The sequence below is a fragment of the Neomonachus schauinslandi genome, chromosome 5 (genome assembly GCF_002201575.2).
Source record: "Neomonachus schauinslandi chromosome 5, ASM220157v2, whole genome shotgun sequence".
NCBI classification, from domain to species: domain Eukaryota; kingdom Metazoa; phylum Chordata; class Mammalia; order Carnivora; family Phocidae; genus Neomonachus; species Neomonachus schauinslandi.
The window spans coordinates 77,776,323-77,792,373 of NC_058407.1; the positions used below are offsets into that span (position 1 = coordinate 77,776,323).

General features: G+C 35.8%; 1 protein-coding gene and 1 pseudogene across 7 annotated transcripts in view; both read right to left on the bottom strand.

Annotated features, from left to right (window-relative positions):
• Positions 1–16,051, bottom strand: part of CCDC91 (coiled-coil domain containing 91) — a 284,867-nt gene that overhangs the window by 131,650 nt on the left and 137,166 nt on the right. The gene's annotated exons all lie outside the window — the stretch shown is intronic.
• Positions 2,744–3,059, bottom strand: LOC110580737 (annotated as a pseudogene).

Consider the following 16,051-nt stretch of genomic DNA (forward strand, 5'->3'; position numbering starts at 1 on the left):
GAGAGAGAGAGTGAGAGAGAGAAAGAGCACAAGAGGGGGGAGCAGGAGAGAGAGAAGCAGACTCCCTGCTGAGCAGGTAGCCTGATGCGGGACTCGATCCCGGGACTCCAGGATCATGACCTGAGCCGAAGGCAGTCGCTTAACCAACTGAGCCACCCAGGCGCCCCAGATTATTCTTTTAAAATGCCTCAGAAGAGAACAGAAAATGTTTCCCTGTTTCTATTTGCCAACTCCTTGATCACATTTCACCTAAACAGGCAATTATATACATATTCCCAGGAGGCTGGTACAGAATTGCAATCTTTTCACTACTCTAAGGCTTCTGTTCTCCTTTAACTGTGTCCTCTCTCAAAAAGAGTCATCTTTGTAATCGGAGAGATTAGTGAGGGTAAAAAGAAAAAGAAAAACAACAACAACAAAACAACACAGGAATTAGAGGAAAAAAATTCAACCGAAGTTCTAATTTCTCCTTATCATCATTACAAATATTTCCCCAAGCAATGAGTAGGATGATGAGTAGGACGATGAGTAGGACTATTCAATGGCTTTCTTAATGTGAACATTACTTACATTATTTTAAATGAGCATGATCATGTGTCTTTTCTCTCAAAGAATGCATTCAAGAGAAATAGAAAGTAAGCTTCTTCTTTTCTGTGTAGTAATTTCAATTTAAAATTTCCCTTCCTTATTCATTTTCTTAAATTTACTATATGTGGAGAATAAAGAAAAGTGAAGTATGTGGTAAGAGAAAAACGATTTTATGGCTAGCCACAATCTGCTAACATATCACTATATACATTTGGGACAATAATTAGCAGGTAATAAAAATGTGTTTTTCCTGGCAGATAAATGGCCTCAAGGCATACTTTTTTTCTATTTTATGAGAATGAGACTCAAGTGGTCTTGATGGTGTACTAAGAACGGATTTGAATAATAATACCCTAACTCTTACAAAAGTAATAAAATTACTGTTGTTATTGTTTCATAACCATTGTGCATAAAATTAAATAAAAAGAAAAAAGAGCTGGTAATATCTGTCATTAATTCTTCCAAAATCTGGGGACGCCTGGGTGGCTCAGTTGGTTAAGCGGCTGCCTTCGGCCCAGGTCATGATCCCAGGGTCCTAGGATCGAGTTCCACATCGGGGTCCTTGCTCAGCAGGGAGCCTGCTTCTCCCTCTCTCTCCCTCTGCTTGTGCTCTCTCTGTCAAATAAATAAAATCTTAAAAAAAAAAAAAAAAATAAAATCTCTTTAAAAAAAAAAAAATTCTTCCAAAATCTGTATTTTGATACCTACTTTTTATATAATACCCATACAAATTACAGTATAAAAAATAATTACCAAGAAAGTGATGAATTGTAACTGGATGAACTTTTGAATTTGTGAGAAAACTACACTTTGACTACTTTGATATACTTATAGTATTTTATGGAAATACGCAGTAAAGATGACAACTAGAATTCCTCAGTATCCCTGTAAATCAATCAATCACAATCAATCATATGATTTACAGAAAAGTATTTGGAATATCCAACAACATTTTTCTAAAGTGATAGAACTTAATAAGAGTGACAGATGCAAATACAGATTTTCAGCACTTTCAGGGACTATATAGCTAGACAAAACTCCAATAGACAAGTAGCACAGAGCATATATAGAAAAGCACAATAAAGCACTTCAGCATCCTTAAAAAGTTATGTCAATCTCAAAGATAAGTAAATAAATACAAATTTACAAACTGCATTCTCTACAGAAACAGAACCAGTAGGATATATGGAGAGAGGTAAGGGAAAGCAAAAGAGAAAGTGGGAAGAGAGGTGAAGGGGGAGTGAGGAAGTGGGAGGCTGATGTTGATTGATTTTAAGGAATTGGCTCACAATGTAGGGGCTATCAAGTAGGAAATCCCTAGGGCAGCAACCAGTCAGGTTGGAAACTCAGGCAGGATTTCTGTGTCACATTATTAAATAATTTTTCTTTTTGGGAAACTGTAGTATTTACTCTTAGGGCCTTCAATTGATTGGATGAGCCCACCCACATTATGTGGGTTTAAGTGTGTGTGTGTGTATACTGTTAAGGAAAAAATTATTCTGACACTTGTTAAAATAGTAAGAAAGACTTTGTTCAAGACCATTGTGATAAATGCCAAGAGTGTTGCAATACGGTAAAAAGATCAGCTCAACTTCAATACAAGAATAAGCAGAGATTTACAGCCAGGGATGCAGGTGGAGGGGACTGGTTGATTTGAAAATTAATATGAGACATCAAGGGTAGGGGGACATTCTTACTAAGGGCTAGTCAAGGTGTTTAGATATAAGGATGGGGGATAAGGAACTTGATCAGATATCAAGGGTTGGAAGGATTCTCTCTAATCTGAATTAGCAGGATTCTTGTAAATACTGGGCTATGCAAGCATGTCAAGGATGAGCCCAACATTGAGACCTAGGAGAGAAGGGAGTTTAGAGGAGCCTGACTATAGTTTAGCTGAGAGATGTCTTATCCATACTCATCAGTACCCAGACACACCAAACTATATCAATGATTATATACATATTTATTATATATGTGATATTATGTATATAAATGATTATAGACCCGTAAAATGGCCTCTTTCTCCTGTTGGCTTTTTTTTTCAAGCATAAATTGCCCCACAAGGGGAATTATATTGATGGCACGAATTTATTTCCCTCTTAAAAGACCAAATGCAACCAAATGAAGTGAACATAACCTCCAGATTTTATTATCTTCATAATATAACAAAATATGAAGCTAAGAACTGGATCACTTGGCCCTTTCTCTTATCTCTTCCCAGTTCAAAATGTTTGCATCTCTTAACAGCCAGCATTCTCTTAGATCTGCAGTTGGGCTCAACACATCTTTGTAGTTTTAGCCTTTTTCCAGAAAACTGGCTTAGTCGGCCCACCATAGCCACTCTGCTTCCTGTCATAACAGCGCTCTCCCTAGGCATAAAGAGAATCTTTGCCTTTCTTGTACTGTGTCACTTTGTGGGGTTGGTGCTAGCCACACTCCTTGCAGAAAGTCCAGTGGGTTTTAGGAAACATTCATCATGTTTGCAAGAGTGCTATCGGCAAGGAAAGCCTCCTGTTGGTCTTGATCTTTATTTAGTTATGTTGCTTTGGTGGCCTTTGTCTCACCTTGTTCTATGCTTGCATCTATATCTCTTATGCCTCCCTACCCCTCTTTCCATATTCACTAACATTTGCTCTATGATCACCCTCTTGAATGATATACCCTGATTACACGTAAGAAGCTTCTGTGTAGGAAACAATTGGTAAAAGAAAAAGACAGTTCCCCAAATAGCTCCTACCTAGACATACCAAACTAGTGCAGCAATAATAGTAACAGTGATAGGGGCATAATCCCTATTTGTCAGAAATAATGCTCTGCAGACAAAAAGTTAATCAGAAGTTTATTAGATATAAAGACCAGTACCCTTCTGAGATTTCTGGAAGATTCCAGCATGAACTGGATGGTGAATGCTGTTTAGGTGCTAACTCCTCATCCAAATACATAAAGTTCTAAGGGCCATCCTGCTTCATGATAAATTATCTCACCAACAAGTTTTAAAAAAAGCAAAACGAAACACTGATCACTGAATTTTCAAAAAGTATCCTGATAATTATTTTCAGCTTTTATAGTGAATAGTATCAGGAAAAAAAATAGACTTATTTTGTAAAATATGATGAAACTCTTCAAAAAGTAATGTCAACACTGTTTTTTTCTACTTTATTCTCGGTTTTTTGAATCAGGTCTTCCACATTAACATCAACCATTATATATTAACATAGACCTCAGCAAGGATTTTCTCAGGTAGAGAGACAAACCTCAAAACAAATTTTTTCTATACTAAAAAAATAAACTTAAAAATACATACAATGCAGCTCCTCGGTGGGGCAATTGGTTAATCATCTGACTCTTGATTTTGCTCAGGTCATGATCTCAGGGTTTTGAGATCAAGCCCCAAGTCGGGTTCCCCACTCACCATGGGGTCTGCTTGAGATTCTCCCTCCCTCTCTCTCCCCCAACCCTCCTGCTCATGCTCTCTCTCTCTCTCTAAAATAAATAAATCTTTAAAAAAATACAGCTTTCTTAATGTAATATTTTCATTTTTAAAAGTTTATTTAAAATCACAATATTGGGGTGCCTGGGTGGCTCAGATGGTTAAGCGTCTGCCTTCAGCTCAGGTCATGATCTCAGGGTCCTGGTATCAAGTCCTGCATCAGGTTCCCTGCTAAGCGGGGAAGCCTGCTTCTCCCTCTCCCTCTGCCTCTCCCCCTCCTTGTGCTCTTCTACTCTCTCTGTCAAATAAATAAAATCTTAAAAAAATAAGATTAAAAAAATAAAATCACAATATTATATATAAAATCACCTTTCAAATATTGTATATTATGATTTCATAAATATATCCTTATTAACAATAAAATATGTTGGGGCGCCTGGGTGTCTCAGTCATTAAGCATCTGCCTTCAGCTCAGGTCATGATCCCAGGGTCCTGGGATCAAGCCCTGCATCGGGCTCCCCGGCCAGTGGGAAGCCTGCTTCTCCCTCTCCCATTCCCCTGCTTGTATTCCCTCTCTCTCTGTCAAATAAATAAATAAAATCTTAAATAAATAAATAAATAAAATGAACTTTGTAACAAATAATTAACATTATAAACTGACTCCTAAATTGGAGATCAAGAGATGAGATTTAATTGGGGGAAAAAAAAGATTAAAGTAGATAAACTTTGAAGTAGACTATTAAAAAATAATTTGATTATCTTAGCCTATAATATTACCAAAATGCTACTTAATTATACCTGAAACCCTGGGTTTATCTCCATTTAATTGTTTTCTAAATTCTCTGGCCAGTAAGAAAATTACCTCCCCCCTCCACCAAAAACATTTGTTTTCAGTTCAAAAGCATTAATGCCTCAAACAAGGGAAAATCGTTTTCTCATTGTCTCTACAGGATTCACACATGCAAAATCTCACTGATATGTCATTAAACAATATGCTCCTGGCTTTATTTCCACTTTCTTGCCCTTGGTTCTTTCCTCCTTGTACTTTTCTGTTTCTTTTTTCTATTTTTAACATGTGAAGGGGTTCAGAACAAGCCTCCCCCACCAAAATGTGCTACTTTGGCACATGGATCACTTTGAGCTGAAGTCATTCAAGGCTGAAAAGATTCAGGAAGAGCTTTACCTCCCCCTTAACTGCCTAAAAGAATTTGATACAAGTCCTGTTTCAGGAAGAACATCAGAGATAACTATAAAAATATGGGCTAGGTGTGGTAATAAACTGAGGAGGGGGGAGCTTGGCAGGGCCTGGAGAGCAAATTTCTCTCTGTGTCCCACTGTATCTGTAAAGCATGACAAACATTTGTCTTCCTTGTTCATCTTCCTGAAGATTATGTTCCTGCCCTTTGAAATCTCAGACTCCTACCTTCTTCTCCTTAGCTCAGGATGGCATATAAGCCTGACTGCCTGTGGGTTTCATATTCTTATGGGGCTCCTGTATACATATAATTAAATTTGTTTTTCTCCTGTAATCTGTTTTATGTCAATTTAATTAATAGACCAGCCAAAAGAATCTTGAAGGGCAGAGTAAAAATTTTTCCTCCCCTACAGGTGCCAAGACCACAGTATTTTTCTGCTCTGCTCAAGCAGAATGAGAGTGGGTGTCTTGTAACAATCTATCATTACCAATTTTCCTCTAGATGAATGCAGGGATTATTTTAAAACATGCCTGTGATCTGGAGATGTAATATACTAACACTCAAATAAAAAGCTTATTAGTGTGATCAAATGCTAGTGCCATACAAAAAAAGAATCATGTGATACGCAGGAGACCAAGCATAAATCTTCAATTCCTTAATCTTAATTAAACCCAGATATAAATATCTTTCATTTTAGGGGCGCCTGGGTGGCTCAGTTGGTTAAGCGACTGCCTTCGGCTCAGGTCATGATCCTGGAGTCCCGGGATCGAGTCCCGCATCGGCTCCCTGCTCGGCGGGGAGTCTGCTTCTCCCTCTGACCCTCCCCCCTCTCATGTGCTCTCTCTCATTCTCTCTCTCTCAAATAAATAAATAAAATCTTTAAAAAAAAAAGTATAGAAATGCAACAGATTTCTGCATATCAATTTTGTATCCTGAGGTTTTACTGAACTCATTTATCAGCTCTAATAGTTTTATGTTGGAGTCTTTAGGGTTTTCGGTATATAGTATCTTGTCATCTGCAAATAGAATCAGGGTTATTTTAAATTCCAGTCTGATAGGGGCGCCTGGGTGGCTCAGTTGGTTAAGCGACTGCCTTCGGCTCAGGTCATGATCCTGGAGTCCCGGAATCGAGTCCCACATCGGGCTCCCTGCTAGGCAGGGAGTCTGCTTCTCCCTCTGACCCTCCTCCCTCTCGTGCTCTCCGTCTCTCATTCTCTCTCTCTCAAATAAATAAATAAAATCTTTAAAAAAAAAATACCTTTCATTTTAAATATTCCAGTTCAAAGTTAATCTTAAAAATTAAACCAATTCTTTAAATGTTGGGTACTTTTTAAATTATATTTTTGGATATTTTCATACATTCATATTTAAATCTTATCCACTTTTAACTAAAATGAACTCTTCTACCTTGTCCTAAACACAAAGGACTGTTTTACTTGGGATTCAAACTATCTGACTTCTTGCCGATATTTATTATGATAGTATTTTTATTTTTAAACTTTGCAGCAGATTTCTAGATATATATACTTCTGTGATAAGGTTTGGGTTCTAAGGAAATATTTGAGTAGCAGTATAAAAGTTTTTCAAAGATAACGATGCCAAATGGGTCTTGATGTAATAAGGTAATGCTAGCTGCTATCAACAAATAATTCCAAAATTTTCACTGACTTAAAACAATGTAAGTTTTCTTTTTTAATCATGGAAATGTCTCAAATGACAGATTCCCTCCAAGTGATAATTCACAAACACAATCTCCTTATACCTGTGGTTCTGTCACTGACAAAAATCTTAGTATTTTCTCTTATAGGCAAAAGAGAAAAGAGATAGCAAAACCCATCTACTTCTTAACCATCTTGGCCAGGAAGTGACACACATTACTTGCACTCCCAAATCACTGCTGGCAAACTAAGCTACTTGAACTTTGTTTACCGTCCAGAAAAATCATAACATAAATTAAACTACTAACTCTGAAAGGGATTATTTCATATTAATGGTTTTACCCAACAGGTATTTCATGGAAGGATATAGGCAAAAAGAGGCTTTTCTGAACTATACCAACCCTACAAAGGCAAAGGAAAAGGCCCCTGCAGGGAGCAGCAGCTAGTTAGTGGCAGCCATATGCTAAAATAAGAGCAACAAGTTTTGGCAGGTAGTTAGCTATCATTGCCATCCCTGTACAGGATGTATACAAAATAAATTCAAAAATAAACTATAAGCTCATCAGAGAAAAATTCTAGAACACCAAGGATAAAATGAGCTTTAAAAACAATCAAAGCAAAAAGATAGATGATCTACAAACTATCACTAATTGAACTAACATTAGACATCTCATAAGAAACACTACATATTAAAAACAATGAAATAATTTATTCAGGGAAAACAACTGCTACAGAATTTTACATAGTGCTGAAATATTCAAATTATGGTGTAACAAAAATTTTCAGAAAAACAAATATTAATAGTTTATATTTTACAGTTAATAAAGACTATAAGAAATAAATTGAACACATGAAGGAGAGGAGGAAAGCAGTAAAAGTTAAACAAAAAAAAATCTGTAAATATGTGAGTACATCACAATAAAAATATAAATAAAAACAATATACTGGGGAATTTAAGAACTAAAACTAAACACTGAACAAGTATGGGCACATGAAGGCAACAGTAAAAACATGGTAAAGTCTGTAAAATGTTTGTCCTTTAGAGGAGGAAGAGGAAGGGAAGTATGACAGAGAAACTGAGGCTTTATTTGTAACTTTCTCTCTCAAATTTAAAAGATCTGAAGCAAATATGTCATAATGAAACTGATGGGGTTCAGAATACACTATCCCAAATTCTGGCACCTTGACATACTAAGTATTTTAAGCTAAAGGAATTTGAGAAATGGCAGGTGCAGAAAGAATTCTCTGACCTCCTCCTTTCCCCCTGAAGCAAGTGGTAAGACCTTCTTATGAGAAGGGAGCTTCCTTATTTCTGAAGATAGATGGATGACAAAAAGAATCCAAATGAATAGGTCTTGCTAAACTGCACCCAGTTTACCACGCTTAACTCCCACCCTTTTGTCCTATCATATTTTTCTATGACTTTTTACTCTTCATCAAACCTAGTATAAAAATGCTCAGGTTTGGGACACCTGGGTGGCTCAGTCAGTTAAGTGTCTGTCTTTGGCACAGGTCATGATCCCAGGGTCCTGGGATCGAGTCCCACATGGGGCTCCTTGCTCAGTGGGGAGTCCGCTTCTCCCTCTGCCTGCTGCTCCCCTTGCTTGTACTCTAACAAATAAATAAATAAAATCTTATAAAAAAATAAATAAAAATGCTCAGGTTTAACCTTGGGATCTTTATTTCTTCATGGAGGTTTGCATGTCATGTAAAATTATATTAAATAAATTTGTACAGTTATCTCCTGTTAATTGGTCTTTTGTCACTTCAATTTATGGGGCCCCAGCCAGAGAACCTAGGAGAATATTAGAAAAAACAATTTTTCTTCTGCTATGAAACCATGTGTTAAATTTTAATGCTTGTCTATTATATTAATTTTTTGTTTGTTCTATTTAATTGCCAAAAATTGCAGTAAAATGTGATACAGGAAGTCCCAAAATTGGTGGAGAAGAAAATTTCCAAAATTTATACGGAAATTATGTTTTCAAAAAAATCGATTACTAAATGCTAACAGAAACTGTAACTAGATTAAAAATGAAACATTCTTTCAAATAGAAAACCTTAACAATGGATGAGTGAACTATTTCTTGTATTTCAGGATAATGGACATCCTTTGCATAACTGTAACCACAAATAACAAAGGAACTAAATCAAAAGATTTTTCCATATAACTATAACTACTGGTTATTGAATAATTACTATATACTGGCACTTTGCTTCACTTAATCCTTATATAGCACCTATTTGATACTACAATTAACTCTAGAGATTTTTAAAAATAAGCACAAAGAAATTATACAGTTGCCCTAATCCAAACTACTAATAAAGAATAAATGACATCATTTGAAGTGACTTCTTAGTCCACAAAAGTATCAAAAATTACATGTCCTTCTTCCAACCTACCTGTTTAACTGATTTGAGGTTAAAGATACCTAAAAAGTAGGAGTAATTTCCTACTACATTTCCTCTACATTTCTGAAACCTAAAGGATGAGAAATCAAGAATAAGAGGTGCTGGGGCGCCTTGGGTGGCTCAGTCGTTAGGAGTCTGCCTTTGGCTTGGGTCATGATCCCAGGGTCCTGGGATGGAGCCCCACATCAGGCTCCCTGCTCAGGGGGAGGCCTGCTTCTCCCTCTCCCACTTCCCCTGCTTGTGTTCCCTCTCTCGCTGTCTCTCTCTGTCAAATAAATAAATAAAATCTTAAAAAAAAAAAAAGAATAAGAGGTGCTGAAGATCATCAATATAAAGGCAATACTAAAACAGTGTCTCTCAAAGTTCTCTCTTAGGTATTACCTGATTCACCTGTTAAAGATACATAATGTGGGCTCCAACTAAATCATTAAGAATAAAAATTAATAGAGGAGAATCCTGTTAATCTGAGTAATAAACAAATATCCCCAGTATTCTCATTATAAGGAAATTTAGAAAACATTATCCAAAATGATGTTTCCTAATATTCTAGAAACAAAAATACCTGGATTTTTGTTAAAAATACAATAGATTGAAGCACATAAAATGCTGGTTTTGTAGGCTAAAAATAGCTAAATATTGCCAATTTCATAATGTTCATATATTCCTTTGACCCACTGGAACTACTATATCCGACTCTGCAGGAAAGGGAACATTATTAACAAGAATCCAAGGGATTTTCATGATAAAGCAAATTTGAGGAAAAAATATACCATAAAGAGGAAGTTAAGAACTCAAGATCCTAAAATTCTCCAAGTTATGCCAGTTCCTGTCCTGCTACAGCAGTGAGGTTTGGCAAACTATGGTCTCCAATTCAAATCTAACCTACAGCCTTATTTTGTAAATAAACTTTTACTGAAACATAGCAATGGCCATTCATTTACACATTGTTTATGGCTGCTTTCTCACAATACTGGCAGAGTTAAATAGTTTCAGCAGAGATCCTAAAATATTTGCTATCTATCCATTTTCACAAATGTATGCCAACCTTCCCTAATTAATCACAAAATAATATAACAAAGAGTTGTACATGATAAACCAACAAAGGGCATAAAATGAAATCATTAAAATAATCTAAAAGTAGGCATAAAAAGAAAAAAAAGAAACAAAAACATGGAACAGATAGGAAACAAATAGCAAGATGGTACATTTAAATACCAGTCTCAAAAATCAAATTAAATGCAGAGTTTCAAAAACACAATAAAAAGGCACTGGTTATTAGATTAGATAAAAGAAGTAAGATCCAACTACATGTTTTCTACAAGAAACCCATTTTAAACATAAAGACAGAAATAGGTTAAAAATAAAGGGGAAAAAATAAAAAGGAAAAAAGTAAAGGGGGGGAAAAAAGTAAAAGGATAGGGGAAAATATATTATTCTGGCAATAATCAAAGGAAAGGTAGAGAAACTATATTAAACAAAGTAGATTTCATAACAAACAACATTTCAGAGAAAAGGCATTTTTATAGTGTTAAAGGGAAAATTATATGAAGAGGACTTAATCCAAAATGTTTAGTGTGTCAAAATTCCTAGAAAAAAATAGAACTGCAAGGGAAACTAGTCACATCCATAAGCATAGTCAGATATTTCAACACTTGCCTCTCATTAATTGACAGACAAGTAGAAAGAAAATCCGTAATAATAGAGAAGACTTGAACAACACAACTGAAAAACTTGATCTAAATGACATTTATTAAAAAAACTCCACCAAGAGAAGAATGTGCATTCTTTTCAAGTAGATAAGGAACATTTACCAAGACAGAGCATATCCTGGCCATAAAACAAATCTCAAAAAAAAGAACATATATGAAATATGTTGTCTGTCCACATTAGAATAAGATTAGAAGTCAATAAAAGAAATACATGTGGAAAACCACAAATATTTTAACACTAAATAACACGCTTCTAAATAACCCAAGGAAAAAAGAAGAAATCAAAAGAAAAATTAAAAGTACCTTTAACTCACTGAAAATGAAAACATGACAATTGAAAATGTGAGAAGGGGTGCCTGGGTGCCTCAGTAGGTTAAGCAGCCCACTCTTGATTTCAGCTCAGTTCATGATCTCAGGGTTGTGAGACTGAACCCCATGTTGGGCTCCATGCTGGGCATGGAGCCTGCTTAAGATTCTCTCTCTCCTCTCTCTCCCTCTGCCCCTGCCCCCTCCCATTCCCTCTCTCTTAAAAAAAAAAAAAAGTGACACAAGTACCTAGAGTAGTACTTAGAAAGAAATACATCACCAAATGCCTATGTTTAAAAATAAAAGTTTCAATCAGTGGCCTAAGCTTCTGGTTTTAAGACACTAGAATAAGTGCAAATTGAAAGCCAATTAAACTAAAGAAATAAAATAATCAAGGTCAGAGTATAAGTCAGTGATATAGAAATAAGAAAAAAACAAAAACACGAAGAATAAAATCAATGAAACCAAAACCTGGTTCTTTGAAAAGATTCAAAAAATCGATGAATCTCTACAAAACTAATAAGGAAAAGAGAACAATGACACAGATTACTGATATTTGGAATTAGATAAGAGACATCACTAAAGTTTCTACAGATATTAAAGGATATTAAGAGAATGTTATGAGAAAGTACACATATACCATATATATACATATATATATGTATATGTACATTTTTTTAAATCAAAATCCAACATCTATTCCCAGAATAAAAACTAGGAGTAGAAAGAAAAATACTTGACCTAATAGAGCTTTCATGTGGATATATATAGCTAACGTTATAGTTAAGGACAAAAGACTAAATGCTTTCTTCCCATGGTCAAGCAAAAGGCAAAGGTATCCTTCCACTTCAATATCGTACTAGAGGTTTAGCCAGCACAATGTTAAGAAACATAAAAGACATCAAATTAAAAGGAAGATGCAACAATATCCTTATTTTCAGACTACATAATCACCTATGTAGAAAACCGTATGGACTCTGCCAAAAAAAAAGGTGCTAAAACTAGTAAGTGATTTTAGCATCACAGAATACAAGATCGATTATATTTCTTTGCACCAGCAACAGGCACTAGGTAACTGAAGTTGAAAAAATTTTAAAAGTCAAAGTAGCATTAAAAAAATAAGAAATGCAGGGTGCCTGGGTGGCTCAGTTGGTTGTGTCCAACTCTTGATCTCAGCTCACGTCTTGATCTTAGGGTTTTGAATTCAAGCCCCCAGCGTTGAGCTCCAAGCTGGGTGTGGAGCGTATTTAAAAAAAAAAAAAAGAAAGAAATATTTTGGAATACATTTGACAAAAGATGTGCTAGATCTGAACAGTGAAAAATTTTAAACATTGCTGAGGGAAATTTAAAAAGAAATAAGTGGAGCAATACACCATGTTCTTAGGTAAGAAGACAATATTGTAAAGTTGTCAATTACACCCAACTAGATTCAACATAATCCCAAGGAACATCTGTGATAGAATAAGAAATATATATTTGGTCTTCATCCCCATTTCCTAGCACAGAACTTCTAAAACCCTTGTAATTTCCTCAGTGATAGGAGTAAAGGAGCATCTTTTCTTATTCACATCAATCCCCTTCAACTATACCTGGGTTTATGTTAATGAGGAGACTCTAGGTGGGCCCCTAGGTAGCTTGAGAATGGAGCCAATTGTCAGAGAAACCAACCCTGTGATTAGAGGATTGGATCATACAGCCTTACCCGCTTCTTCACCCATTATGGAGAGGGGAGGGGCTGGAGATTGAGTCAATCACTAATGGCCAATGATTTAATCATGTCTATGTGATGAAACCTCCTTAAAACCCCGAAACAACAGATTTTAGACAGTATCTAGGTTGGTGAGCTGGGTGAGTGTGCTGGAAGAGTGACACACCTGGAGACAGAACAGAAGCTCCACAATACCCTCGCTCTCCCCGATATCTTGCCTTATGGATCTCTTCTGTTTGGCTGTTCCTGAGCTACATCCATTATAATAAACTGTTAATAGTAAATAAAGCACATTCCTGAGTTCTGTGAGCTGTTCTAGCAAATTATCAAACCTCAGGAGGGGATTGTGGAAGCCCTCAATTTATAGTCATTTGATCAGAAATACAGGAGGTACAGGGATTTGTGACTGGCCTGAGAAGGGGGTTATGGGAACTCCCTGATTCATAGCCAGTTGGTCAGGGGTACAGAAGGTGCAGAACTGGCAACTGGCATCTGAAGTGGGGGGTAGTCTTAGGGGACTAAGTCCTTAACCTGTGAGGTCTGCGCTAAGTCTGGGTAGTGTCAGAATTAAGTTGACTTATACAACAGCCACGTAGAGAACTGGAGAATTGCTTGATGTGAAAATCCACACATTTGGTGTCAGAACTGATATGAGTAAACACAGCTCATAACATCCCAGCATGCTTTGTTGTAGAAATTGACAGGCTGATGATAAGGTTTATGTGAAAATGCAAAGGACAAGAGGAGCCAAAACAACTTTGAAATGTAAGTTACAACAATAATATTGGAGGACTTATGCTATCTGATTTCAAGACTAGGAGTATAGGAGTTGAAAGACAAATAAGTGGAACCAATAAAGCGTTAAGTAATAAACACACACATATATGATTGATTTTTAATAATGTACAAAGAAAATTCACTTGTGAAAGAATAGTCTTTTCAGCAATTAAGACTGTAATGCTTGGGTATCCATATGTTAAAAAAAAAAAAGAACCATATATAAAAACCAACTGGATAATTTGGAAAATTGAAATTATAAACTAAAACTTTTAAAATAAAACATAGAAGAAAATCTTTTTGACTTTGGACTAGGCTAGGGCACCAAAAAAGTGATCCAGGGGCGCTTGAGTGGCTCAGTCGTTAAGCGTCTGCCTTCGGCTCAGGTCATGATTCCAGGGTCCTGGGATGGAGCCCCGCATCGGGCTCCCTGCTCGGCGGGAAGCCTGCTTCTCCCTCTCCCACTCCCCCTGCTGTGTTCCCTCTCTCGCTGTGTCTCTGTCAAATAAATAAATAAAATCTTAAAAAACAAAAAAAAGTGACCCATGGGAAAAAAATTGACAAGTTGGACTTCATATAAATTTAAAACTTCTACTTGTGGAAATACATTAGGAAAAAGAAAAGACAAGCTATAGACTGTGATAATACATTTGCACATCATATATCTGAAGAAGGATATATATATTCAGAACATGTAAAGAACTCTGAAAACTCAATCATAAGAAAACAGTAACAACAAACTGGGAACGGATTTTAAAAGACACTTCACCAAACGTATAATGTAAACCATTACCACAAGTGAAGTTGAACATACACTTATCATATAACCTAGCCATTCACTGCTGGGTATTTATCCATGAGAAATAATAGCGTAGGTCTATATAAAAACCTGTACACAAATGCTCATAGCAGCATTATTTGTAACAGCCAAACACTGGATACAATGAAAATACCCATCAAAAGATAAATGCGTAGGGGTGCCTGGGTGGCTCAGTTAAGCATCTGCCTTTGGCTCATGTCATGATCCCAGGGTCCTGAGATGGAGCCCCGCATCAGGCTCCTTGCTCAGCAGGGAGCCTGCTTCTCCTTCTCCCTGCTTCTCCTTCTCCCTCTGCCTGCCGCTCCCCCTCCTTATGCTCTCTCTCTCTCTCTCTGTCAAATAAGTAAAAATAAAATCTTAAAAAAAAGAAAAAATAGATAAATGTTTAAACTGTGGTATAATCACAAAATAGAATACTACTCAAAAATAAAAAGGGACAAACTGTATTGATACATGGGACAAGATGAATAAATCTTAATATAAGTATGTTGCAAGACAAGCAAAAAAAGTACATACTGCATAATTTCATTTAAATAAAAATTCTAGAAAATATATACTATACAGTTATTCTATCAGTGACTTTTCTGGGAATGGAAAAGGATGATGAGGACAGGGAGGAGGAAAACATTACAGTGAGACACAAGAAGACTGCTAAGAGTCTAGCCTTGTTCATTATCTTGACTGTGTTGATGGTTTCATGGGGTTTTACATATGCTAAAACTTATTAGAATATACAGTTTAAATACATAAAGGTTATTATATACCAATTATAGCTCCATACTGTGTAAACACAGGACAACAGCATAATTTAAAATGGTATACTAAATGATAGGAGTGAAAAAGGAACAAAGGACCAAAACCAAGTAAGACAAACTAGTAGAAAACAATGCCAAAATGGCAATCTAAATCCAGGCATATCAAGAGTTACCTTAAATTGAATGGATTAAACACTCCAATCAAAGGGTAGAGAATATGAGACTGGATAAAAAGTAAGATCTAATTATATGCTGCTAACAAAGACATTAGAATTCAAAGACAAGTAATTCTAAAGTAAAAGAATGGAAAATGAAAAACCATATAAATAGTAAGCATAACAGTTAAATTAACTATGTTAATATAGTACAAAGTAGACATTAAGACAAGCAATACAATAGGAGGATATAACAACTACAAATCCATATGCATTCAACAACAAAGTACCAAAATACATGAAGAAAAAAACTGACAGAATGAAAGAAGAAAGACAAATCAATTAGAGAGATCAACACTCCTTTCTCAGTAACTGAAGGAAGATAATACAATCATTGAATTTTGAAGAATTGGAAAACATTATCAACCATAATGACCTAATTTGACATTCATAGAACCACAATGGAATACACATTCTTTTCAAGTGCACACAGTATATATATAAAGGTAGAATATACGTTAAGCTACAAAATGTCTC